The sequence below is a fragment of the Pelodiscus sinensis genome, chromosome 1 (assembly GCF_052426305.1).
Source record: "Pelodiscus sinensis isolate ZL-2025 chromosome 1, ASM5242630v1, whole genome shotgun sequence".
NCBI lineage: Eukaryota > Metazoa > Chordata > Testudines > Trionychidae > Pelodiscus > Pelodiscus sinensis.
The window spans coordinates 253,009,828-253,036,367 of NC_143052.1; the positions used below are offsets into that span (position 1 = coordinate 253,009,828).

A 26,540-nucleotide genomic window follows, 5' to 3' on the forward strand; every position below is an offset into this window, starting at 1 on the left:
ATGATTTTTCCTCATTTGTTCCCTATGATCCTAGCCAATAAAATTGGGATTTCTTATATGTAAAATGTAATTTTCATAACCGTTTCCTAGCATCTTATACTTAGGGAAAATGTTATACAGATCCAAAAGTTGGAGCCAGAACAATTACATTATTACAGATTTTCAAAATTCATCCTCTTCAGACAATGAAGCACATATCTCACTGACAAGAAGTGCCAGACATTGCATATATCTTTGACAGCTCGGACCCTGATATTTTAGAAAAGTGGGGAAGGAAGAGGAGGATGAGGAATACAGGAAAACAAAGTAAGAGAAGGACTAAAAAACGTGAGGAAAAAATATCTTCACCTAGAAGCCTAGAGGAAAGTATTACAGGCTCAATTCTACAAGCACCTGAGTATTGTGACCCCCAGTTCAGGAAATTATTTGAGGATGTAAGTGCTCCCCAGTGACTTGGGACCCTTTACTGGATTTGAGCCAGAGTTCAGCAGCTCAAAGGATCAACTTCTGAATATTTCTCTCTGTAAGAAGAGCACTAAAGAAGTCATTGACTGGATTCTACAGGCCAGACCATTTCTCACTGTACTGCACAGAATCCATAGTTCCAACAGATAAAACTTCTGTACTCTTTTATTCTCTAATGCAAGCAAGCCTATCTAAAAACAACAAATTCTAGATGAGTGAATCCACTCCACTTTTAGGGTTGCCAGATGGTTTAATAAAAAATACCGAACCCCCCCATCCGTCCCCTCCTCCAAAAAAAAAACACAGGGGAAAAAATTCTGTTGAGAGGGGGAAAGGGGGAGACCAACGTTGTTGAGCAAAAAAAAAGGGGGGGACCCCAAGAGTTAAGCTAAATAAATAAACAGCATTAAAACAGCATGGTCCCTTTAAGTGCATGCAGAGTCAAAATAGGGATAGGGAGAAGTTGAGCACTAAGACCCAGGGAAGCCATTGCTTCCCCTTGCTTGGAGTCTTTAGGCTTTTTGCTGGCAGCCATCTTGTTTTCTTGGTTGAGCCAGAAAGCAGCTTCCCTGCAGAACCAGGTAAGCAGGCGGTCGGGGAGGGGGGAGGGGTGGGGGGGGGGAGAGAAGGGTCCAGGGGCTGGGCCCAGTTGCTGAGTGTGTCATAGGGTTGCCAGGTGTCCGGTATTTTAGGTGTCCAGTATTTTCTGAATTTTTTTTTTTTTTTTACCAGACAGGAGGCGGAAATACCGGACTGTCTGGGTCAACACCGGACACCTGGAACGCCTATTCACTTTAGAAAATAATAAGTCTATATTCTACATTTTCAGGAGTTGTGACAGACTCACAATGTTCCTATATGTTAAGTGAAAGATAGTTAAGTATGTATATGGTTTAAAAAACCCAATATGGTTTTTAAAAAATTATCTTCAAAATTAGTTGAAAAACTGAGCTGCCTAAAAATAAGAGGGAAACAATCCCCCTTTCGACACATGTACTAGCTCACTATCCTATGCATCTGACATCTCAAAACCTTTATATTTACATTAAACTATTCTGAAAATCTCAACAGCTGAAAGTACCACCTATTCTTCATCCCCCCTATGAAGCTAGACAAGCTACACAGGGTCCATTCACCATCCATTTCTTTCCACCACCTAAATTGTTCCAAAAATGATTTAACAGTATGAAGTGACGCAAGATCATTCAAAATGCAGGACTCCGCACATATGAAACAAACGTATGATGCTGTAGAAAATTAAACAAATAAAGATACCAAAAAAAGCAGACCAAATCCCTTTTGGCTGAGAGTGTGTCAAATTGCCACTACACTAAATGTCAAGAACTTCCACTTTTCTCTTTCTCCTAAGGCCTTTTGCCATTATCATTTTATCATGATACAATCATGCTTTTTGAGGAGAATCCTATTAGGTGCCTTCCTTCTCTGTTTAATTATGGTTCTTTATAATTCTGAACACTAAAAAATTGACTGAAGACAGAAAAGAAAATAAATGTTATTTATTATAAAAAATCTAACAAACGTACAGTATTACAAACAATTCATTTCATCATGAATTTCTGCCTCCTGCATAGGCACATAGGATCATGAATGCAGTAAGGAGTGATTGAGTCATGTTGAGTGGGTTGAGGGAAAGCTGGATATCTTTTATTGCAGCGTAGACGTGCTCAGAGTCCACACCTGAACACCACATGGCTCCTTATGTTCCATGTGGACTCCCAGAACGCCACTATAAAGGGGACTACGACAGCCGTCTCTGGCCAGATGGAGCATGCACAAGGCAGGTCCAAGTGGTCCACAACTATGCAAATCTTTTAGATTCTAATTAAAGAAGATATACCCATCCTTTGCAGTACTGTGGTTTGCTATGATATGAAAGTTATTATCACAATGAATCATTAGTATCTTTTAGATCAAGGACTCTAGAAGAAATTTATTTGGTCCTATAAATTATCCTATAATTGAAATTTTCCACACACACAAATTTTTATATTTATCTAATGAATGGTAATTTAATCAAGTTATCCTGTGATAATGTTTTAGTTTTGTACCTTCCATTATGAATATTATTTTTTATGGACTAATGTAGACTAGGGATGTAAGCAACTACATCAACTATTGTAAGTCATTACTCAACTACTCATTTTCCCCCACCGGGTTGTAACTCACTACTCAGCTACTCACTTTCCCCCATGGGAGGGGGGAGGTAGGTGTGTGCACCTGGAAGCTTATCAACTAAGTGGGGTCTCTTAACTAATTGTGTAGACAGTACAAATTGTATCGACTACATGATTAGTCAATTACCTGCTTCTTAACATTCTTAATGTAGATGTAACTATTACATGTCAGAGTGTGGTTATGTCTACACTACACAGCTTTCTGCAATGACAACACAGCTCTGTCATTAAAAGTTGGCACATGTGAATACAGTTTGTCAGCACTTTTGCAGACAAAATACTTCAAGTCTCCATGAGTAATTTTGACTTTGTAGGCAGGAAAGTGGTCCTGCCAACAAAGCAGTGTAAACACTTGTTCTTGCCACTGCAAAACTTTTGTTGATTGCGGGAACAGATGGTTAAGCACCCGTGAATGACAAAAGTTGTGTCTTTCAATTGCAAGTGTAGACATAGCCTTAATCTTAAAAATATTTTTTAGAAAAATGTTGTTGAAAAAAGAAGGAACTCCATTTTAAATAAAATGAAACTAGGTTTAAGAAATTTGCTTTTTGCTTTTCTTAAAATTGAGTTTATAGAAACATTAAAAATACTTTCATAACTATGAGCAGTGGGGGGAAATGTGACCATGATAGGATACCCACTTAAAATCCTGAAATCCTTAACATTTTTTTAAGAGTAATCAATCAATTTGGAATTCAACCAACTGCAATGCTGAAATTTATGTTTTTGTTTTGTAATAAGGACTAATAAGATTTATTTTTATACTCCTCCATAAAACATCACCATCACATTTTGAGAACTACTATGAATTTAAGCCTATTATTCACTCCAAGTAATAGTCTAACATATACAGGCAGTCCCCGGGTTACATGGATCCGACTTACATCGGATCCCTACTTACAAATGGAGTGAGGCAACCCCGCACTAGCTGCTTCCCCCCAGCAGACCAGAGAGACATGAAGCTAGCGCCCCCCCCCCCAGCATACCAGGGAGACACGGAGCAGCTTTTCTCAGCAGACACCTCAGCTTGAGAATAAAGGACTGAGGAAAGTGAGGTGTGGGAGAATAAAACTGAGCTCTGGGGAAATGTTTGGCTAGAGTTTCCCCTACAATATGTACCAGTTCCGACTTACATACAAATTCAACTTAAGAACAAACCTACAGTCCCTATCTTGTACGTAACCCGGGGACTGCATGTACATAGTTATGGCAATATATAATGATCACAGAGTCTTATTTTGTATCCTGTTCATAGGAAGCTTAGGCTTGACGTAAGACCTGTAGGTTAGATAGATTATGTATGTAATTTTATTGGTGTTATAGGGCAAACATTCAACACTTCTAATAAAAAGATTAATTTGCAACAACATTTATTTCTGGCTAAATGACTATCTGAAGTTGCACCCAACATCTGAAACTCTTGCCCTCTCTGTAATGGGCTGCAAAGACAGTATAGGCACAAAGTTTAAACTATATTTATATACAGTTTCACCAGAACTAACACTAAAAAGGTCAAATTGTTCCAGAATTCTGTTTTATATAGACCCATGCTTAAAGTTTAAATATGGTCTCCAACAATTGTTTCTGATCCACTATGGACTGGACACAAGATTCTAATACTCTATTTCAACTACCCTTGCAACTGCTTGTCTCAGAAGAAAAATATGTAATTACTTAGGTAGTGATCAAGGAGCAGTCATAATATATCTAGACCAGGCGTGGACAATAATTTTTGCCTGGGAGTCACTTCAAAATTTTTTGAAGAAGCCCTGGGCCATCACGGAAGGGGCAGGGCCTAAACAGGAAGGGGCAGGGCTACCCCACCCCCAGACCATAACTGGTCTGGGGGTGGGGGAGCCTCTTTACTCTCCCTTCCCACTAGGCACCCATGCCCTATTAGAGGGTTGGCACTCTCCTCCACCCCCAGGCCAATCAAGGAAACCTCCTCCCACCCTGCAAGGTGCCATGGGCTCCTCGCAGGACCAAGGCAGGGTGAAGGAAGCTTCACGCAGCTCCCCCACCCCCAGGTCCTGATTGGCCGGGGAGGGGGAGAGTGGGGAAGCACACGAAGCCTCCTCCACTCTCACCCCGCCCCTAGGAGCAGCGCACAGCGCTTCAAAGTGCCACATGCTGCTCACAGGGCGGTGGCAGAGCAGAGAAGGCTTTGGGTGCTCCCTGCCCCAAAGCCCTAATTGGCCAGGGGAGCAGCAGGGCCTCTGAAGACCAGATCCATGCACTTGGCGGGCCAGATCCAGCCCATTTGCCCACTGCTGATTTAGACAGTCAGCATCATCTAAGGCACAAATACTTAAATTAAAAAGTACATGTTAGAAACTAATTAAAAATATTCTGATATTAATTTCATAATGGCACAAGTGTTCCAAAATCATATTATTGTACAGTATGTATTAATTTACCCATTTATTAACCATTACACAAGAGTTTCATAATATGCACAAATTGTATTTTCTTTATTTAGAAGACATTTCCCATTGTAGAAATGCAATAAGAACACAAATATCATTAACAATGAGAGAGTACAACAGTAAAAAAAAAATAATAAAAGAAACTTTCTCTGCACTCTCAACAAGCTAAATGACTTCTGAAATGTCATCTGAACTCTAAACCTTCAAAAATTTGCTTTACATTTTAATATTATAGCCAAATCTCATTTAATAAAATACCAAATCAAAGCCTTAACAGTCATCTATGTAATCATCTTTTTGGTATACCAGTACAATTCTCAAGAACCCAAATGTAGTACAGGTTGTACCTCCCTAAACTGGTACTCTCTGACCACAGAGCCCAGGAACAGGGAGGTCTAGTGGTGGGGCAAGAACACTGCGAGGGAGAGGAGGCACACAGAGCCGGCAGTATGGAGTTCTGCTCCTCTGGCTGGGGAGCTTCAGCCCAGCCGTGGTCAGGGAGATCCAGCCCTGGCCGCAGAACTCTGGCCCCATTCTGGCCGCACAGAAAGCTCCAGTTCCAGCGACAGCCAAGGAGCTCCCTGGCCAGGACTAGAGGGTGGGAACCAAAACTCCCTAGCTGCCACTGGGGCTGGAGCTCCCCAGCTGCTGGGGCCAGAATGGGACCAGGGCTCTGCAGCCAGGGAGCTCCAGCCCCTACCTCAACTGTGGAGTTCTGGCCCTGGTTGCAAAGCTCCAGCTGTGGTTCTCTAGTGACAACTAAAGAGCCCCAGAAGACTGGGGCAGCAGCAGGGCTGGGCTGGAGCCCTAGTCCAGGGGCATCAGGGCAGCTTGGGTCATTAGGGAAGGGACTTCCCCTGGTCCAGAAAATACCCTCATTCAGGAGTGGTCAGATCCCAAGGGTGCCAAACCAGAGAGGTCCAACCTGTATTGGCCCACATAAGTCATCAGAAAGCACATTATAACAAAGAAAATCTACTATAAAATTTAAGTGTGCAGAAATTTACATGGCATAGAAGCACAATTGATCATTAATATTTGTGTCTCAATAATACTTTTTTTAAAAAACAACTAAGTGAAGATCCCAAAAAGAATACCAAGTTCACTTTAAAGTTATGCACCACCACAGAACTAAGTATTCATAAGTAATGAACACTCAGAAAATTTAGGTAGAAACAGCAGAAACATGTAAGAATTTTCCCTGGGTGTTTTCCATATTGTTTTCTTCAGCTCATGTCACTGAAACCAGGGTTGGTTTTTACATGATAAAAGAAATCTGTGGAACTAATCCTAGAAACCTCTTTCTGTTTTCTTGCATAACACCTCCAGGCTACACTAAAGACAAAATGCTTCATTTGCATCCTTGAACATTAGAAACTGGGAATGAGCCTTTTCAGCTGCAAATGTTATTGCATCTACATTTCCAGAAGAGAAAAAAGGTTAAACAGCCTACTCAGGTTTATGTTAACTCATCTCTTTTTAGCACCATGCTCAGCACAAAGAGCAGAGAATGCAGAGGCTTAACAGCCCAACCTCTTTCTTCATTACGTTCAATTATATTCTGGAAATGGATATAGCTGCTGATTACATGAAGATAAAGAGAAGAAATCAGGTATGCACAAAGGAAATGGCAAACACTAAGAAACGTAATCTCAATCTTCTAGACTTGTAAGGACCATTTTAATTTTTAGTGCAAAAAAAAAGTGCTATCACTTCTCTTCATTGCAAGACCATTTGTGACAGAGGATTTTGCCAAAGGCAAAGGAAGCATCTGTCTCACCATTAGTACAAGTTTTTGGATAGTTGTTGTTGTTCACAAGATGCAAGCGTTGCACAGTAGAAAAAAAATTCTTCACCCACTTGATGTACAACATATGCAACACCATTTCCACCAATTCCCTTTTAGTTACACCAATTAGTAAGCAACTTAACTTTCCTCCAGTTTATAAACAGCCACATAAAATTTATTCTTCACAGAGTATTAGTTAATTCCACCAGTGCACCCAAAAAAAGTCTGGGGGGGGGGGGAATTTAAGATTAATCTAATACCTATCATTTATCTCTTCGAAAAGAAGAACTATTTCCAAGAGTGATTGTACTATCTGCAGTAGAGAAAGTTACCAGTACTTTATTTTCCAAGCTGTTTTACTGTCAGTCTGGAAGCAATAACTGCACTTGGCACAGAACACTGAAGTAGATGTTTAATATAAAAATATACATTACACTAAATGAAAACCAGGCATTCATGATGGAGAGGATGGGGTGTTTCTTATGCTAAACTAGTATCTCATGTTATAGGAAACTGAGATCACTTCTTATGAGTATTTTACATTTCATATTTTACCAAGTGAAAAATTAAAGTAATTTACAAACCTGTATTTTACAATTTAAAATTCATATGTGCATACAACATATCTACATATCCTACAACTGTTACTTTGTTCACTCAGTACCACAGGAGAACATGAAGCCTTTTATTTGAAAGACTTCAAATAAATACAAGAATTAAACTTTTTTCTCTGGAGTGTTTGCAATTGTTCTCAATTTTGCAAAAGATGATGCTTTTGCTTAATTTATATGGCTATGAGCACAACTGGAACTTGACAAATAACCATAATAATACAAATAATAATATTTCAACAGAATTTATGTTTATAGTGCCTCGTATACCCAGTCATGAACCAGGACCAATTTGTGCTAAGTGCTGTATCCAACAGAATTTTTTTTAAAAGTCTCTGTTCCAAGATTTTACAATCTCAGCCTTGTAGTCACAGGATTTTTTTTTTTATGCAATAATCATATAAGAGTGAATCGGAATTGAAGGGAATGCCTCTAAGTCAAATAATAATCAATAACATTCAATATTTTTCCAATACTTTTTCCACCAGAGATCTTGCAGTAGTTACAAAGCTGAATAAGCAACAATATACTCATATTGCAAACTGAAAACCTGAGTCAGAGAGAACAAATGTCTTGCCCAATATAAGTCGGTTGTGGAACTGGGTGGTGTAAATAGTGCTTTTGGTGATTCAGTAAGTGGCATTGTCTCAACAAATCAGTAATGAGCTATTGTCACAGCAGGGTGGTTGGAGCATCATGATGTTGGGAGGTCCCAGTTTTCAAATGGCATAAAACTGAGGTGGTAATTAAATATCCAGTGGCACTTTTCATAAGAATAAGGCTATAAGCCCATTGTCCTAACCAATTCTAATTTGGGTAATTACACTCTGCCTGCCTAAAACCCTCTGCTTTTTTCAGTTGGACTTAGTACTCTTCTTCATTCCCTGCTTTTAAATTAAGAGTACACTGTTACTATGCTCCTGTTCATCTATAGGCACTCCATTGGTAGAAGAAGTCATTTTTAAATATATGAGTTTAAGGTTGTAAAGTGTTTTAAGATCTTTCAATATCTATACAACCATAAGTAACTTTAAGACAAGTAAAAAAAGACATCTAAATCAGTGGTCCCCAACGCGGTGCCCACGGGTGCCATGGCGCCCGCCGGGGCATTTATGTGCTCCCGCTGAAACATCTGGGCTGGCCCCGCCCCCAGCGCACGGCACATGCGTGATGCCGGTCCCGGGCGCGTGGCACATGCGTGGTGCCAGATCCTGGGCTCAGGGCGCGTGGGCGGCCCCCACCTTGGGCGCGCAGCACATGTGTGGCTCCACCCCCGGAAGTGTGGCGTGTGAGCGGCCCCGCCCCTGGGCACCCAGCAGCCACAAAAGGTTGGGGACCACTGATCTAAATACACATCACATTTACAGTGCATGCAACACTGTATATACTACAATGATAGAAATGTATATACTACAACATCCAACAATACAGCAGTACTGGTAGACCATTTTAAAAATAGAGGAAATTTGAGATAATATAGCTTCAGAGCCTCGAAAACTAATAGAGCAGTCAAATGAACCACCTTAGAGAAAAAAAATTGTTTACTATAACAAAAAGCAACCTTTCAACTTATGCACACAAAACTTGGCCAAAACTGTTAGCTAATTATCTCCTAACGGAAGATAAACTTTCTCTTACTGCTAGTACCAACAAGCTCACTGAAAAGTTTCCTGTTATTGCTATTTATTGTTCCCTTCCAATTGCTCAGTGTTTAACTGTTCAAAAGTATGTCAAGGTAATGTATTACAGGTTTTCTTCCTCCTCCTGAGTACAAATGTGTGGAGGTTTATTTTAAACCACACATCTGTATGCAACCCCTCCTTGAGAGAAGTGTTATAGTTGCTGATTTAAACATCTCTGGAAATAAAGGCACTGGAAATATGTGACACTGATTTTCCACCAAATCACATTCACCTCAGGCATAAGTTCACCCAGTTCCACAACCAACTTGAATGAGTAAAAGAAAGCAAGAATTTGGCCCTTTATCTTGTATTAAAAAACACCAAAACATTTTGATTAGAATATCCATTACATGAATTTGTATTTTTCATCAATATTACTATCTAAATTTCAACTCTAAATTGCCGATACTAACCTCTGCCTCTTCTAAACAGTGCCCAAGCTAATTAGTAAGAAAGTTGTGAACAAAATATATGATGGAGTGGAATCTCCTGATAGCAAAAGTCTGAATAATATGCATATGTATGCATGATGTTGTAAAGTTTACACATGCTATGAAAAGAATGGTAAAACTCACTAGTGCTTCTAGTCCCTTGCTAGTTTAAAATTGTTAATGGAAAATTTCACAGAAATTAAATTATCCATGAACAGAAACGTGTACAGTGGGAAGTAATGCTAGCAATATGGCAACCACCCTTAATACAGTAAGTGCCCAGGCAAATATGCAGAAACTGTAAAAACCCCAACCATGATGCTAAAATGTGCAGAGGAAACACGAAAGTGTGCATGTAAAAGTACACAAGTGGCACTTACATGACATACAAGATAAGATACCGGGACACAAATATATGTAGTATACTAAAACAGAGCGATAAAGAGCATGTATAAGTTGAAGAGTCAAAAGTATCTGTGAAAGAGTATAATGAAGGAAAAATTCCAGTGTTGAAAGACTGCACACTGAATTTTAAATATAAGGGGGAAATTACATTACAAGACCTGGTGGTGGTATGCAGAAGTAAGCAACCAGTCTTGGGCCTGCACACATGTGAGGTGCATTAAATAGGCACCATGGTCATTTGGCTCTTCACATATTAATTTAACTAAAAGGATATGTGTCACGAAAACAAAGAATCAGAAAGTATTAATATGTCCAGATGTATTCATATGACACAAGCGCTTTCCAGTACCATACAAAACACAGTTATGAGAAGATGCATAGTCTATATCACACTCTAGATGAAATGTTACACAAGCCTTCAAAGAGAGGCTAGAAAAAGAGCTGCAGAACATGAGAGCCAGTGTTCCCTGTAAGCTAGGTGCTTGTGCAGCCACTCAGGAGAAATTCCAATGCTGCCCAGGTAATTAGTAGAGCACCCACGACTAGATTTTTTTGTTTCTATTGGTGATGCACGTGAACATGCATCAGTTCAAATAAAAAAATTATTCTGTACATGGATGGAAAAAATCCATACTTAGATGGAAAAGATTAGAGGGAACATTGGTGACAGCAAATGGTATCATTCGGCAAAGAGAAAAACAGACTGGGCTTACTTCTGAATAACTGGACAGAAAAGGGAGGCAGGCTACAACTGTGTATGAACCCTAAGGAGCTGAACAAAAACATAAAAGAGAACAATTCCACTTGCCCACAAGAAGTGAACTATAGTCTCTGTTGGTAGGAGCAAGCATTTTTCAGCAACTTAGATGCAGGATTCTGGCAGATCCTCTTGGATGCTGAGGAAACAGATCTGCAGTTTCAACACAGCATTTGGAAATACCACCTCCTAAAACCGCCTTTCAGAATCTGTTTGGCTTCAAAGTAGATCACTGAAAATGAGCCAGCTGCTTGAAGATCTGACAGGCATTAAAGAGTACAGTGATGACCTGATTTGGGGCACTGTCACTGAACATCAGGAACAACTGAGGAGAGCACTGCAAATTGCAAGAGCTAATAATCTTAAACTGAATAAGACCAAATTTCAAACAATGTAGACAACATGCTTGGAAGAGATTCCTCAAAGGGAACCTTACCTGTTAAATCAATGATTCAAGCAACAGTGAACATGCTGAGACCAGAAGATAAAAAGAAAATACAAAGGCTGGTAGGCATGCTGGATTATGTCAGCAAATTCATACTAACTATGCAGCTCACACAAAACTCTTAACATTCACCTCCACAAGGGCATTAAATGGACATAGAATCCAGAGTATGAAAAAGTTAAAAAATGTAAAGACCATTTCAACATCAACTCCAGAGCTGCCATTTTCCAACCCACTGAAAACCATCAAACTCCCTCTCTCTCCACAGATGCTTCAACAGGGCTGGGAGTAGTACTATTAGGGTATGTCTACACTACATGGCTCCGTCGACGGAGGCATGTAGATGAGTTTACTAGACATAGGAAAATGAAGTGGCAATTTAAATAATCGCCACTTCATTTACATCAAAATGGCTGCCGCACTGTGCCAATCAGCTGTTTGGTGGCACAGTGGGGCAGTCTGGACGCGTCGCAGTCGACAAGGGAAGCCTTTGTCGACCGCTCTGGTATGCCTCATGAAATGAGCCATGTAGTCTAGACATACCCTTAGTATCACAGAACAGACTAGTTGCCAGTTTTGTATGTCTCTAGAGCTAAGACATACACACAAACTGAAGGGGGAAAAAAAAGAGAGGGAAAGAGGTGATCTGGAATTTGGATATACAGTTTTTCATGATTTTTCGCTCTGGTGGTAGTTTTAAAAAAGAAACGGGAGCACAAAAAACTGCATGCAATACAATAGAACCTCAGAGCTACAAACACTTTGGGAATGAACATCCTCTGTAAATGAAATGTTCATCTGAAGAAGGGGTTGTGCCCACAAAAGCTCATAATACCATCTACATGTTTTGTTATTCTTTAAGGTGCTACTAGACTTTTTGTTGTTTTTAAAGTTTTTTCTGAACAAAATGTTGTGGTTGTTCTTTGAAAAGTTTACAACTAAACATCGACTTAATACAGTTTTGAAACTTTGGTATGCCAAAGAAAAATGATGCTTTCCTTTTTAGTACATTGTATTGCAGTTGCTTTTGGGCGGAGAAAGGAGAGAGGAGATTGTCTTCCCTGCTGTCGCCTGACAGTGTACTTCCGCGTCCAGATGAGGCACATTCCATGGCGCATTTAACAAAATGTATTCCACACATGGATGGAAAAAATTTAGCGGGTGCTTGGTGAACACAGATATGACAATACAAACAGCCAAGAACATACTGGCACAAGCAATATGCTGATGTAGCTTGTGCTGATGGAAGTTAGTATTTTATATATGGCCACAGAAAGTTTGTGACAGCTGAGGATAGAATCTGGCTCTCTTGGGCCCCAATGAAACATATTACTGCACCTTTTACACCGCACCTATTACAACCCCTTATCTTCTTGCAAACATCTGCCTTACTCTTTGCCTACTTAATACACGGAATGAGATTGGGATTGTGCAAACAAACAGTATGTGATTAAACAACAGTAGTAACACTATTAAAGAAAAAATTATAATGCACTATGCACAAAGCGCTGAATGAAGACTATACAGGCAACCTTAATCTTGACATTTCCTTTTGATTACTTGATTTTGCAAGCCTCACATTCTTTTAGCACAGTAGATCCTATGTAGTTTTATGTCATTCCTTTATTTTTAGAAAAACAAACTGCAAAAAAATAGGAATTGTATTATTACAGAGCCCCCCAGAGTTTAGCAGCAGATTTTATAACCACATCGCAGACCCCACCAGTTAATGGAATAACTCACAGCAGTAAGTAGACTGTTACTCTAGTACAGTGTTTTTCAGCCAGTGGTACGAGTACCCTTAGGGGTACTCAAGAAAAGTCTGGGGGGGTAGTACATTAATACAACTAAAATTTGGAGAAAACTGAATTTTTGTTTTAAGTTTTACAGTGCTTTATGATTTTTGTACTTTTTACACTCAAAAATTTCATCACCCACCCAGCTACGATTAAGTTGTTTAAACAAATGTGTAGCAATGGTAGAAAAAAAAATGTGTGTCTGAAAACTGTAGGTACTGGGGGTACTTATAATTTTTTTTAAAGGGGGTACTTTATTAAAAAAAAGGTTGAGAAACACTGCTCTAGTACAGAGGTAGGGAACCCACTATAGTGGCTACTGCTTCAGAATTTGTTGGACACCACAGGTTTATACAATTATTTACTGGACAGCAAAGGAATGTGGATCACTGGGAATTTTGGCTTCCCTTCTGGGTTACTAAAGGCAATGTAGGCCAGGCATTACAAACAGCATGAACTATCATGTTGATCGGGGTGAGCAATATTTTTGATGGGGGGCCACTCCAATATTTTAGAAAGTGGTTGAGGGCCACACTCTTCCATGATATTAATAGAGGAGATGAGGGATCTGCGATGGAGGCTAGGTGCAGAAGTAAGGTTGAGGTAAGGGTTTGGGGTGCAGAAGGGCTTGAGAGGTCTGGGCGGGAGTTTGGGATGAAGGAGGCAGTTGTGACCTGGGGTAGGGGACTGGGGAAAAGGGGTCTAGGTAGTGACCCAGGCCACGAGGGAGTTGTGACCCAGGGCAGGGGATTGAGGTGCAGGGGTTTGGTTTGTGACCTACAGCAAGGGATTGGGGTGCTGGGTCTTACGGGCTTATGAGGGGGGCAAAGGATTTGGCTTATGTGGGGCATGGGGGGCACGAGTTGGGGGGCAGAGGGCTGGGAGGAAGGGGAGGGGCTGGGGTGCCAGAGGCAGACACTGGTTGGGAGATTTACCCGAGACTTTCCACCAGCAGCTTTCCATCAGCATGTATTTCAGGCAGGAGCCTTCCCCACCCGCACACAAGTTGCAGAGTCTGAAAAGAGAGGTGCATCACGTGCTGCCTGTTCTTGAAACAGGCAGCTCCCATTGGCCAGAAACTGGCCAATGGGATTGTGCTGTGGGTGGGAGAAGCCATGAAGCACCACTCCATCCTGCCCCCTGCTCATAGTTTGTGAAAAACAAATGGCCCGGCAGCTGCTTTTCTGGGTGGCGTGAAGGGGTGGGGCAAGAAGGTCTGGAACTCGGTGGGCCAGATCAGTTGGGCAAGAAGGTGGCTCGGTGGGCCAGATCTGACCCGTGGAAAGTGTTTTGTCCAGGCCTGATGTAGATTCAGTACATTCATTCTGAAAGGCAGTGTGACTAGATCAACAAGAGACAGACTTGAAACACAGAACAGAGTTCTGGTAGAGCTGAGACTACAACTGACCTAAGCAACTGCTCAGTTACCCCAGCCATAACACACATGAAGAATATTCACCTGTTTCCTAAGGAAGACGGCATGAGGAATTCCTCAATATTAAGGGACACAAATAGCACGTGAAAACTCATGGTATCATGATAACTCATCATTATAGTCAATTTCATAATACAGATTAGACTTCCCTGATCCAGAGTTTTCAACCTGAAACAGGGTTTTTTAAATTGTAAACTTCATTATTTCAATTGTTTAAATCTGAAATTTTACAGTGTTATTACTGTAAGGTTCCTGATCCCCTAAAAAAGAATTGTGTCAGGGTTACGTGTTTATTTCAGGGGTGGCTGCAGTACTACTCTCCTCACTTCTGCACTGCTGTTGGCAGTACATGTTCTTCAGAGCTGGACGCCTGACCCACAGCACCTGCACTATGGCCACCCAGCTCTGAGGGTATGTCTATACTACAGTGTTATTTCAAAATAAAGTATCTACACACAAAATGCATTTTGAAATAGCACATTTTGCTATTTTGAAATAGCGTGCCCACACTGAGTGGACGCTGAATCGCATTTAAGGCTGGCCAGAACCAGTTCCGGCAGGGCACCGGTCAGGACTTACTGTGTGAGGCAGCTGCCTGAGGCTATCTGAGGTCTGTGCTTAAAGGGACCTCCCCAGACATCCAGTTCTCAGGTTTCCCTGCTTGCTTGTCTACCCCGATGAGGGACAGCAAAGCTTTTTGTCTCTGCGTGCTCTGGTTGACCTCACTCGGGACACCACAGCACTCTGCACCCCATGGCACTCTGTTGCTTCTCTTGGACGTGTTGCTGCGAGCCTGGCTTCACTTTCTGCAGGCTGCCATCCAGGAGGTCCATTGGGAAGCTGTCGGTATCCAGGAGGCCCTGCGGGAGAGTTTCTACCCTGAGGAGCACTAAGAGCATCCCTAGTCTGCCCCACTGGAGGCTTGTGCCTCATTCCTCCCTCATGTCCTTCCACTTACCCCTCCCTAACCCCCCTTCCTGATGTCAAATCAAATACACATTTTCATGAACACAAACTCTCTTTATTTAACAAAACTGGGAGGGTGGGGGAGGGAATGGAATTCTGGTGAGACTGGGGAAAGAAGGTTGGAGAGGGGAGAAGAGAAGATGGGAGAGGGGAGGGGGAAACCTGGGAGGAGGGAGCTGGAAGGGGAAAACAAGGGGGAGGCTCAGGGCTCAGAGGTGGGGGTCTCACCGACCAACTTGATTTTCATGCAAACCTGCTCCTTGGTTCCCATGTGGCCTTTGGTGGCCAGGCTGGCAGCTATCCTCCCATAGATGGCCACGTTCCTCCATCTAGTGCGGAGATCATGGACATTGGGGGCATCCCCCCTAAACCTGAATAAGGTCCATGATCTTTACCTTGGACCAGGAAGGCGCCCGCCTTCTCCGGGACCTGGCAGGCTCCTGGGAACTGGCAGATTCCTGCGGAGCGGTGGAGGGCTAGTTGCCAGTCGCTTGCTGGTTCATGTTTTGGGGTCACTGGGTCAGGGGCAGTGACTGCTGGCTCCAGGCTGGCAGGCTTGGAGCTGGCATAGGCACTATGGCCAGAGTCAATCCCTTTAAGGGCTCTGGGGAGGGGCGGAGGGAGTGGAGTGTTCTTGGTTGAGGCTGGAGCGACCACTAGGGCACTGTGGGAAGGTTGGAGGCCCCCTATTTTGAAATAAGTGTCTATATAGCACTTACTTCGAAATAGCCACAGGCGAGTAGATTATAGCCCGGCACGGTGCTGCAGCACGATCAGTGCATGTGCAGCGCGGTCTGCACATGCGCAGAGTGCTGAACCGTGCGGCAGACAAGCAGAGTTCGCCGCGGCTTAGCGAGCCCTGGAAATAGCTATTTCGAATTTGCCGTTATTCCTCATAGAATGAGGTCTACCAAATTCAAAATAAGCGATCTGCTATTTCGAATTTATTTCAAAATAGCGGTTTGGCTGTGTAGACGCTAGAAAAGTTATTTCAAAATAACTTTGCTGTGTAGACATACCCTGAAAGCGCAATTATTGTCATTCCCCACACCCTTAAAATAACCCTGCAACTATCTTTATGGTCATTAGCCCCAATTTGAGAAACACTGGTCTCCTCAGTGAAATCTGAATAGCATAGGGTAAAAGCACACAAAAGATCAGATTCCATGGTCTGTGATGCACTTTGCATGGCCATGATAGCTTGAATTAGAACTCACCACTATCTCCCGCTGGGTCGCTACCAAGCAAACAAAGGTCATACTACTGCTGCTGAATCTCCCCCCCCCCCCCACCGCCCACACACACACACACACACACACACACACACACAATTTGGAGGTGTCACTTTGTGAACATAAGAATGGTCATACTGGATCAGAGCAAAGGTCCATCTAGTCCAGTATCTGATCTTCTGACACTGGCCAATGCTAGGTGCCCCAGAATGAGTGAACAGAACAGGTAATCACCAAGGCTACGTCTACACTGCTTGTTTTTTGCGGAAGAGGAAATGCAAATGACGTGCTCATTTGCAAATCTCACACTCTCATTTGCATACTCTCTTCCGATCCTTTTTGTGGAAGAGGTTTTTGTGGAAAAAAATACAGTGTAGACAGGGCCATTTTTGGGGGAAAAAAAACCTTTTGCACAAGACCCCTTATTCCTCAAAAAATGAGGTTTACAGAATCTTGTACAAAAGGGGTTTTCTATGAAAAATGGCCCTGTCTACACTGGTTTTTTTCCCAAAAACCTCTTCCACAATAAGGATCAGAAGAGAATACAGTAATTCTTCATTTAACACATGCCCGCTTAACAAGTTTTCACAGTAGCATGATTTTTTTTAGGGAACTTTTTTGAATTACAAGACCGTCCCCGGAATAACATGATTTCCCCAGACAGCCCATTGCCGGAGGCTGCACGGGGCTTCCCCCACCTCCTTGCAAAGCAGTGGAGGGTTCGCCACTCGCTGCACCGTTCCCTGCTGACTCCCCCTTGCCTGACGCCTTGCCTCCTCTCCTCCGTCCACGCTTGCAGGCCGGCAGCTGGGTTTCCCCAGCTGGCCCATCCCCAGTGGCTGCGAGGGGCTTCCCCCGCCTCTCTGCAAAGCAAGACAGGAGAAATAATTCTTCCACTCTTCTGCACAGATTAGGTCTTGATTGGTGCATTGTGTCTCATTCTGGACACCACATTTCAAGAAAGATGTGGAGAAAATGGAGAAGGTCTAGAGAGTGCAACAAAAATTATTAAAAGTCTAGAATTCATGAGCTATGAGGGAAGACTCAAAGAACTAGGCTTGTTAAGTTTAGAAAAGAGAGGACCTACCTAGAGGGGACATGATAGCAGGTAAAAAGGATGTTACAAAGAGGAGGAAGAAAAATTGTTTTCCTTGGCCTCTGATGATAGGACAAGGAGCAATGAGCTTAAATTGCAGCAAGGAAGGTTTAGGTTGGACATTAGAAAAATCTTCCTGTCACTGTGGTTAGACACTGGAATAAATTGCTGGGGACAGTTGTGGCATCTCCATCACTGGAGATATTTAAGAGCAGGTTGGATAGACATGTACCAGAGATGATCTTGAAGGTGCTTGGTCCTGCCGTGAGGGCAGGGCACTGGACTTGATCTCTTGATGTCCCTTCCAGTTCTAGTATTCTATGAGACTATGGTTTTCGTTGAAACTTTACAGAAAGCCCTGAGACAGGGCAAACATTAAAAAAAAGAGAGAGCCCAAAGGGTTGAAGTATGACAAAATTATAAGAAACTGGAAACAGACATTTCTAACAGAAAATGTTGGGTAACCTTTATTAAATTGGTATTGCTACTAGCTGTCTTCTACTGCTAACAGAATATTTTGTTAACTACAGTGAACTCTGAGTAAAATGGCATATATTCAATTTTTTAAAATGAGTCATTACATGAATGGCTGTATTCATGAGTTAAACTATAAATAGCATATAATGTGCAAAACGTCGAAACAAATACAAGAATAAAAACAGATTGTGTGTTCATGACAGTCTCTGCCCTCTGTAAACTGATTGAATGTCATGCTGCAGAGAAAAACTAAAAAGACATTAGAACAAAATTAAAAAAGAAATGGTATGACCAACTGTGCACAATGAACTAATTCAAGGGGAACATTCAATGAACTAATTCAAGAATGTCAAGGGGAAAATCTTCTCCACATTTTCCAGAAAAGAACGTTATTAATCAGAGGTGGTATCTTAAAAGTGAGTTAACACTTATTTTGGATGATCTAACAAAAAGTTCTTTATAATATTGGAAAAATATGTGAACATAAGGAAATCACTAACTTCTGTCTGGAACAAATATGGGATGTTAAATCTCAATTAAATAATCCAATAGTTGATGGGATTTCCATCAGCTATTCGATTAGTCGATAAGGACTTCCGTGTTCTGCCTTTGAAAAGTACAAGAGCCCCAGCAGAGGCTCTTCTGCATTTCAAAGACTGAAACCCTGCATGAAGCCCGGGACCAGCAGGGAGTCCCACTGTCCCCAGGTTCCATGCGACCACTTCCACTTTCAAATGTACAAGAGTCCCTGCTGGAAGCACCTCATGGAGCTTGTGGTCAGTGGTGGACTCCTCACTAGCCCAGAGCTCCATGTGGCGTGCTTGTTCATTTCAAAGAGGAACGCCTTCATGTAGCCTGGGGCCATCGTGGGACAGAGTCCCCCGCTGGCCCCAGGCGCCTTGCGGTACTTCCTCTTTGAAATATACAAGAGCCCCAGCGGGAACTCCTGTACATTTCAAAGTTGGCTGCCACTGCGCCCTGCCCCTTCCCCTCAGGAAAAAAAAATGTTCCACACTCTCTGGTATTGCCTTTGCCCAAGCACAAAGCTGAGTTGCAAATCAGCAGTATAAGTAGAGCTGGCTTACTACAAAGGACTATTTGTGTTTCCCAATCTACACCAACGTTCTGAACATTTTTTAACCTAGAGCAGGGATTGGCAACCTTTTCAAACCAAAAAGCCAAGCTACATCAAAATTCAGAACAAGTGGTCAACAAAGAGCCAGTATAAGAATGCCCATTTGCATGACTGAAAATATGCAACTTAATATTATTGATAATTGAAGTGCTGATTAATAACAGTATAAATGAAACATTGTACTCAACGACTTTATTTAATGGGACTTCTGCTGCTACATCTTTTTGCACATTTCTTTGAAGTTTACATCATGACTGATCAAATTCAGCTTCATGCATGTATTCAGGCTCTTGTCTGACAGTCTTAAGCGCAAACTACCTTTGATGAGATTCAAATGAGAGAAAGCCTGTTCACGCATATAGGTGGAGCCAAACAGTGAAAGTAAGGCCAAACACACATTCTGCATGGTGTAGTATCATTTGGAGCTCCAATCATTGTGCTCCAAATCAGAATTCAGCTTGACAAATTTTTCCACCCAGATATTCAACTCCTTGAAATCTGCCATTTCCATTTCCAAATTGCTGACTGAGATCCCTGGAATGAATGTCAAATCTAGTTCTTCAATGGACGCTTTATGTCAGTTGTCCCCAACGTGATGCCCGCTGGGACATTTATGTGCGCCCGCCGAAACATCTGGGCTGGTCCCGTCCCTGGCACACAGCACATGTGTGGTGCTGGCCCCAGGCGCGTGGTGCATGGGCGGCTCCTGCCCCGGGTGCACAGTACATGCATGGTGCCGGCACAGGGCACGTGGGCAGCCCCTGCCCTGGGCGCGCAGCACATGAGTGGTGCCAGCCCAGGGCGTGTGGGCAGCCCCTGCCCTGGGTGCGCGGCACATGTGAGGTGCTGGCCCTAGGCTCAAGGTGCGTGGGTGGCCCCTACGCCCGGCGCACGGCACATGCGCAGTACTGGCCCCAGGCGCATGGGCAGCCTCTGCCCCGGGCGCACGGCACATGCACGGTACCGTCCCTGGGCTCAGGGCACGTGGGCAGCCCCTACACCCGGGCACATGGCACATGAGTAGCCCCAACCCCGAAGCGCAGCATGTGAGCAGCCCCGCCCCTGGGCGCCCAGCAGCCACGAAAGGTTGGGGACCACTGCTTTATGTGGATGAATCATTAATTTAAACAGGGCACTGTACTTGCAAAAGCCAACAAAACAAGACTTGAATGCCATCAGGAGCTCAGAAACAAAGCTGGCAAGCTGCTACAAATCAAGGCAGTTACTTGAATTCTTTCTCTGATACGAATCATGAAAGATTCGTAATCTTTTCAAATGTGCCAGTCTTCCCATCTCACTATCTTTGATGAAGACAGTCAATTTTGACTCAAATCCAAACACTGCCTGCTGCAAAGTCAGGACTATATTTCCTTGCCCTTGTAGCTTAAAAGTTCAACTCATTCAAATGATTGGTAATGACAACGAGATAGTAAAACTTGAGCAACAAGTCACAGTCTGAAAACTCGGTGTGTTTGACACCCTTCATATCTAAAAATGGCTTAAACTCATTAATGCAGGCAGCAAAATGAGACAATTTGCCATGCGAAAACCAGCGAACATTATACGTTAATAGATCAAGGTATTCAGAATCTACTTCCTTGAGCAGTGACTGAAATTGACAGTGATTAAGGGCTCTGGCAAGAATCCAATTGACAATGCAAATGACCAGTCCTATTACATTTCTGAGTTCGGTTCCACAAGATTGCACACAGAGTGCCTCCTGATTCACAATGCAATGAAAGTTCAAAAGCGGGTGGTTCAGCTGTTCTGACAAGAGTAAGGAATCCCCTGTATTTGCCAACCATGCTAGTGCACTGTCTGAATACAGAGACACAAACTTGTCCAACTTTACTTTTGTCATTTAGTAAGTTCATCACAACTTTAAGGATGCCTTTAAACCCTTGTTTGATTTTTCATTGGTAATATCTCAGGCTATGTCTACACTACCCTTTTTTTTTCCTGGAAAAAGATACGCAAATTGTGCTTCGCAATTTGCGTACTTTTAATTAGTGAATATAGCCCACAGGTTGTCCAAGTTTTTCCCTACCATGCACCCTCACCCCCCACGGGGTGTATATGTCCGTGTGTTATGCAATTTGATTTTTACTCATATTACCTGTATCATGTTGAAGTAATAGGCCCAGCTAGTTAATTTCTTTATGGACAAAATCTTTGAAATCATCCATCTTCTTCTCCCACTCATCAGGAAGCTGTTGCCCAACAGTTGTCCGTGCTCGAACTGAAAGGTTGTTTTGTCTCATAAATTTATAAATCCAGTTACCTGAGCCTCCATGAAAAACATTGATTTTCATCTCCATAGCCATAAATCGAGCCTTGAGCTTTATGACTTCTGTTGACACCGCACGTTGGCTCTCTCTCTGTGCAAGAACCCACTTTGAGATTTTTTTCTAGATTTGGCCACTTGGTTTATTTCCTCAGCACGCTCTTTTGTGAGGATTTAATTTCTCAATCTCCGCTTCTTCTTTTCTCCACTCGCGAACAGACTTTTCTTTAATGGAAAATTTTCTGCCTGCTACTCTATTGCCATTTTCTTTTGCATATTTAACAGAAGATTGTTTAAAATTGGCTGTATATGATTTGCGCTTAGGCATTTAAAAATATTTTCTTGGACTATATTTGTTTAAACTGAAAAAGTTTTAAAACTTTGTGGTTGGCGTAGGTCTTCTATACCAGTAATAGGATAGTGCTTATTGCTTTTTATAGCTCAGTGGCCTCAGCCGCGGTTCATTACCAGTATACCAAGACCCAGTATCATCAGGCTGCATGACGTCATAATCTTCAATGTTTATTGCTGGCAAGTGGCAACCACATTAAAGACCACCAGATTCTTTTATGAAGGCAGCAGAAGCCTCTTCAATACGATAGTTGTTATCACGGCTTTGTTCTGTGATAATATGTTCATAGACAGGCAAAACCAGTATAATTTTGCCATTCATGCAAGCAATAGCTGTACTGGCGAATGCCAACAACTTCAAAGTCGGGACGATTACAGTACCGTAGACAGTCTAGGGTTTCAATGGTACCATAAATAGAAAGGATGATTCACCATACCCTACTATTCTATTATATGTTTATATCTAATGAAAAGAAGCCAACACAGATTTTGGTCGTTTATTGTTCTTTACAAAAATCTGCGGGTTATGTACATCCACAGGTATTCTAATATATTTTTTACATAAAATAGAAAAACTGCGGGTAATACATGAATGCATGTTATACTTGGATACGTGATATATTCACTAATTTACAGTACCTTTTTCCGATTGTTTTTTCAGAAGAGGCTTTTCCAAAATTTTTCTCATCTACACAGGGCCAAATTTTGGAAAAACCTCATCTTTCAGAAGAGCCCTTCTTCCTCGTGAAACGAGGTTTACAGGGCTTCCAAAAGAGCAACTCAAAGAATGTCAGAAGAGCAGACGCGTTCCCTGGACGTGGCGGAGTTTTTCCAGGATACCTCCAGTATCCCGGAAAAACCCTGCAGTGTAGACATAGCCTAAATCATTTCTTCTTTCACAGCATTTCCACAAATAGATCATCCCAGAATACACAACTGATTAACGTCACATGTCGGTTGTCTTGTGCAAAGCAAACAAAAAGTAGCTGTTCTCAAATACTGCATTTTTTCCTTGTCAATTCAATGGCCCATTTTCACAGCACTGTCATGAACTCTTTTTGCCAATGGCATATATTGAATTTTCTGTAAGATATTGTCCTTTTTGTGAAACTCTTCAAACAGTTCATGTCCAATTTTTAGCATACAATCTCTTCATGTAATCACCATCCGTGAAAGGCTTCCCCTTCTGAATAATGCTGTATGAGACTGCAAAAAATGTGGAATTTAAGCTCCCACCTTTTTTTGACCATACCAGCAGGCTATTTTGGTCAATGTTCATTTTTCGCTGCAGCTCCTTAAAGGCTTTTTTTGGAGCATCACCCTCAGGGTATTTTATAGCAAATGCTGCATGTTTTGTTATTAAATTCATTGTGTGTGTGTGTGTGTGTGTGTGTGTGTGTGTGTGTGTGTGTGTGTGTGTGTGTGTGTGTGTGAGAGAGAGAGAGAGAGAGAGAGAAAGAGAGAGAGAGAGAGAACACTGGTGATCTAGACCTATCCACAAATGCATACAAGTCTGTCCATGCCTTTTGAAAACTTTGGTACTCGTCATCTCTTTTTCTTTACCATTTTTACTGCTGGGGATTCCAGAGTTCACCATCACATATGATGATGTAAAGATTTCTTGACCAATCAAATAAAAAGAGAATATGCACGCCAATCAATGAGCAGAGAAGATGGATGATTGTTAAAATGAACAGTTAAGTGAAATTGACCAAAACAAAAACAAATCTTCTTGACATGAGTAATTACACGTTTTTAAATTTTTAAATTAAGTTTTCATTTTAATTTTAAAAGCTGTGTGTATTTTGGGAAAGACAAAAGAGCCATATTTGGTTTTCTATTTGCTCCTCTTTTTTCAGATATTAACAGAATCTGAAGTAAAACAGCACAGATCATTCTTAAATTATGTGTACAGCACCTAGCATAATGGGTAGTGTCCTACATGGATATAAAATTTGCATCTGTATCCAACAAAATGAGCCATGGATATCCACACTGACATTCATGGATGCAGATATCACGGGTGTGAATATCACACAGATAGCCACGCATTTGGAGGGTTCTGGATACAAAATTTGTATCTGCATCTGTGATGACTGAAAGGGCTAATATCCTTTTCTGGACACTCCAGCCATTCAGTTAATTAAATTGCCTGTAAAGGTTAAAACAATGGACAGTGGGTTTTAGACAGTCTCCAGAAATTCTAGGGAAGCAGGAAGTGAGTTGGCAGGAAGCCAAGAGAACCAATGAAAAGTGTGGGTTTTTTAATTAGAAGCAGTGACCTTCCTGTTCCAGTCTGTGTGTGACCACAGGAGAGCTTGAGAGACATGAATTGAACCAGGGAGCAGGGCACAGAGTATCTAGCAAATCCATGCCATGGGAAGGACTAAATCTTAGCAAAAAGTATGTGAATACAGTAATTCCCCATTTAACACTATAGATGCATTTCTGAAAATGTTCGTGTTAAGTGAAAACGTGTTATGTGGAGTCAATTTTCACACTGAAAAAAATGGAAAAGGTGGGGGTTGCATTTGCGCTTGCGGCTCTAGCTTGCACTTGTTAGCAGCTGGGACCAGGACATAAGGTTGGGGGAGAAAGGGGCTGGGGAGGTGTTTGGCTCTGGGGAAGGGAAGGGGAGGACAGGGAAGGGGGTCTTGCAGCCGGCAGCTCGGTTTCCTCAGCTGGCCTGTCGCGGGCAGCTGCGCAAGGCTTCCTCTGCCTCCTTACAAAGTGGCAGAGGTTTGCCGGTCACCGTGCCGTTCCCCGGTGACCCCCTCTGGCCATGTGCCTTGCGTCCGGCCAGAGGGGGTCACCGGAGAACAGCGCTGCGAGTGGCAAACCTCTGCCGCTTAGCAGAGAGGCAGGGGAAGCCTCGCGAAGCTGCAGCCACTGGCCAGCCCTAGGGGAAATCGTGTTATTGCAGGTACGGGGTCATGTTGTTTGAAAAATGTTCCCCAAAAAAATCACGCTATCATAAAAAACGTGTTAAGCGGGTACATGTTAAGTGAGGAATTACTGTAAAACAGGGAATGTTTAGTCAGATGAGATCAAGTTATTTTCTTTATTTTTAGGTTTGTTGGACTTCTCTGTGCTGAGCACATGTAACTACCCGCATTACACAGTAACTGTCCAAACTGAAACCCAGAAAAGCAATACTGTGACATTATCTTCCTTCTCCCAGTTGCTCTGAAACACCTTGCAACCAAATAATATTTCACCCAAGTATGTTTTCTTTGTTTTGTCAATAAAAAGTCATCTAATACACTAATACTGACTCCATAGATAATGGATTTCAATAACAACCTCCAAAATAATGGATTTTAAGAACAGGAGTGGATTCCTGTGTTTTATAAGGCAAGAGGTTTTGTGTGCACATGCCTAAGACAGCAAAGCCAGTTAATTAAGAAAAAAATAATTTATTTCAAGCTCTCTTCACAGGGAGTGTTAAAAAGACTAAGGGTAACCCACAGGAATAAATTCCCAAATGCATCTTCCTGGGTTGTCCAAGGGGTTTTTGTATTGGAGCGGTGGCAGCAATATCAATCTAAGGGAGTCCTTGGGAAGTTTTTAAACAGAAGTCTTTAGTGGCAGGATATTTAAAGTCTCTTGTGGGCCCATACCTTCCACACATGAAATGCCAGATTTCGGAACAGCTTTGACAGCATTTACATCCATATCCACAAAAATGAGCCGCAGGTATAAAGCAGAAACTGAACACAAAATTTAGATACAATATGTTTAACCAGTTAACCAATTAAACAGGATTTTACAACCTAGTATCATCACAATCTTGTCACTAAAAGCTACATAGTGTAGACATAGCAATGGAGAGGTTCACATTGAGGGTGAGTCCACAGACAGACGGCAGCAAATGCTCTAAAGACCAAATGTCAATTCTCCTCTCACACATGGGAATAAAAGATTCAAACACAGATATACTGTCATTGTTCCAATGTGCATAAGCTAGACCCAGCACATGAGAAACCAGTTTCATGTATGGTATGGTTGATAATCTAATATATAAAGGAGAATGTTTGAATGTTTGTGCACTAATAACTTGGTCACTATAAAAGCTACCGCAACCAAACTTTGCATGGGATAACCTTTTATCCAGGAGAAGGTTTTAAGGTACTGTGGGAGGGAAGAGATGAGAGACCGACACCTCTTCCTGGGGCTGCACAGAGCTTGGCAGTGCAAGGAGAAGTGGCTTCCCAGAGGAAGCGGTGGGGCCAGTCACTCACTAAGGCCGGCAGAGGGACAAGGAAGCGGAGGACAGGTTCAGGCGCCAGTGGCAGGCACGCAGCTCCCTTCCCCCTCCCTCCCCTAAGGCTCCTCACCTCAGTTATATCAACTGTCAACTTATATTTCAACAACGTATACTGACAAAGTGCAAGGACAGTCACTTAAAGTAGCTGGAATTGATTTGGAGACATCTTGCTTTTCACATGGACAACTCTATGTTGCGTGTTCAAGAGTTGGAAGCAGAAAAAAATTGTACATATTTGTTAAGAATAATGAAACAAAAAATATAGTTTACAATAAAGTTTTTGATACCATGTAAA

The 26,540-nt window shown here is 42.1% G+C and overlaps 1 protein-coding gene across 3 annotated transcripts in view; it reads right to left on the bottom strand.

The window, feature by feature from the left end:
* The window catches only part of PCCA (propionyl-CoA carboxylase subunit alpha), a 475,238-nt gene that overhangs the window by 322,172 nt on the left and 126,526 nt on the right, over positions 1–26,540 (bottom strand). The gene's annotated exons all lie outside the window — the stretch shown is intronic.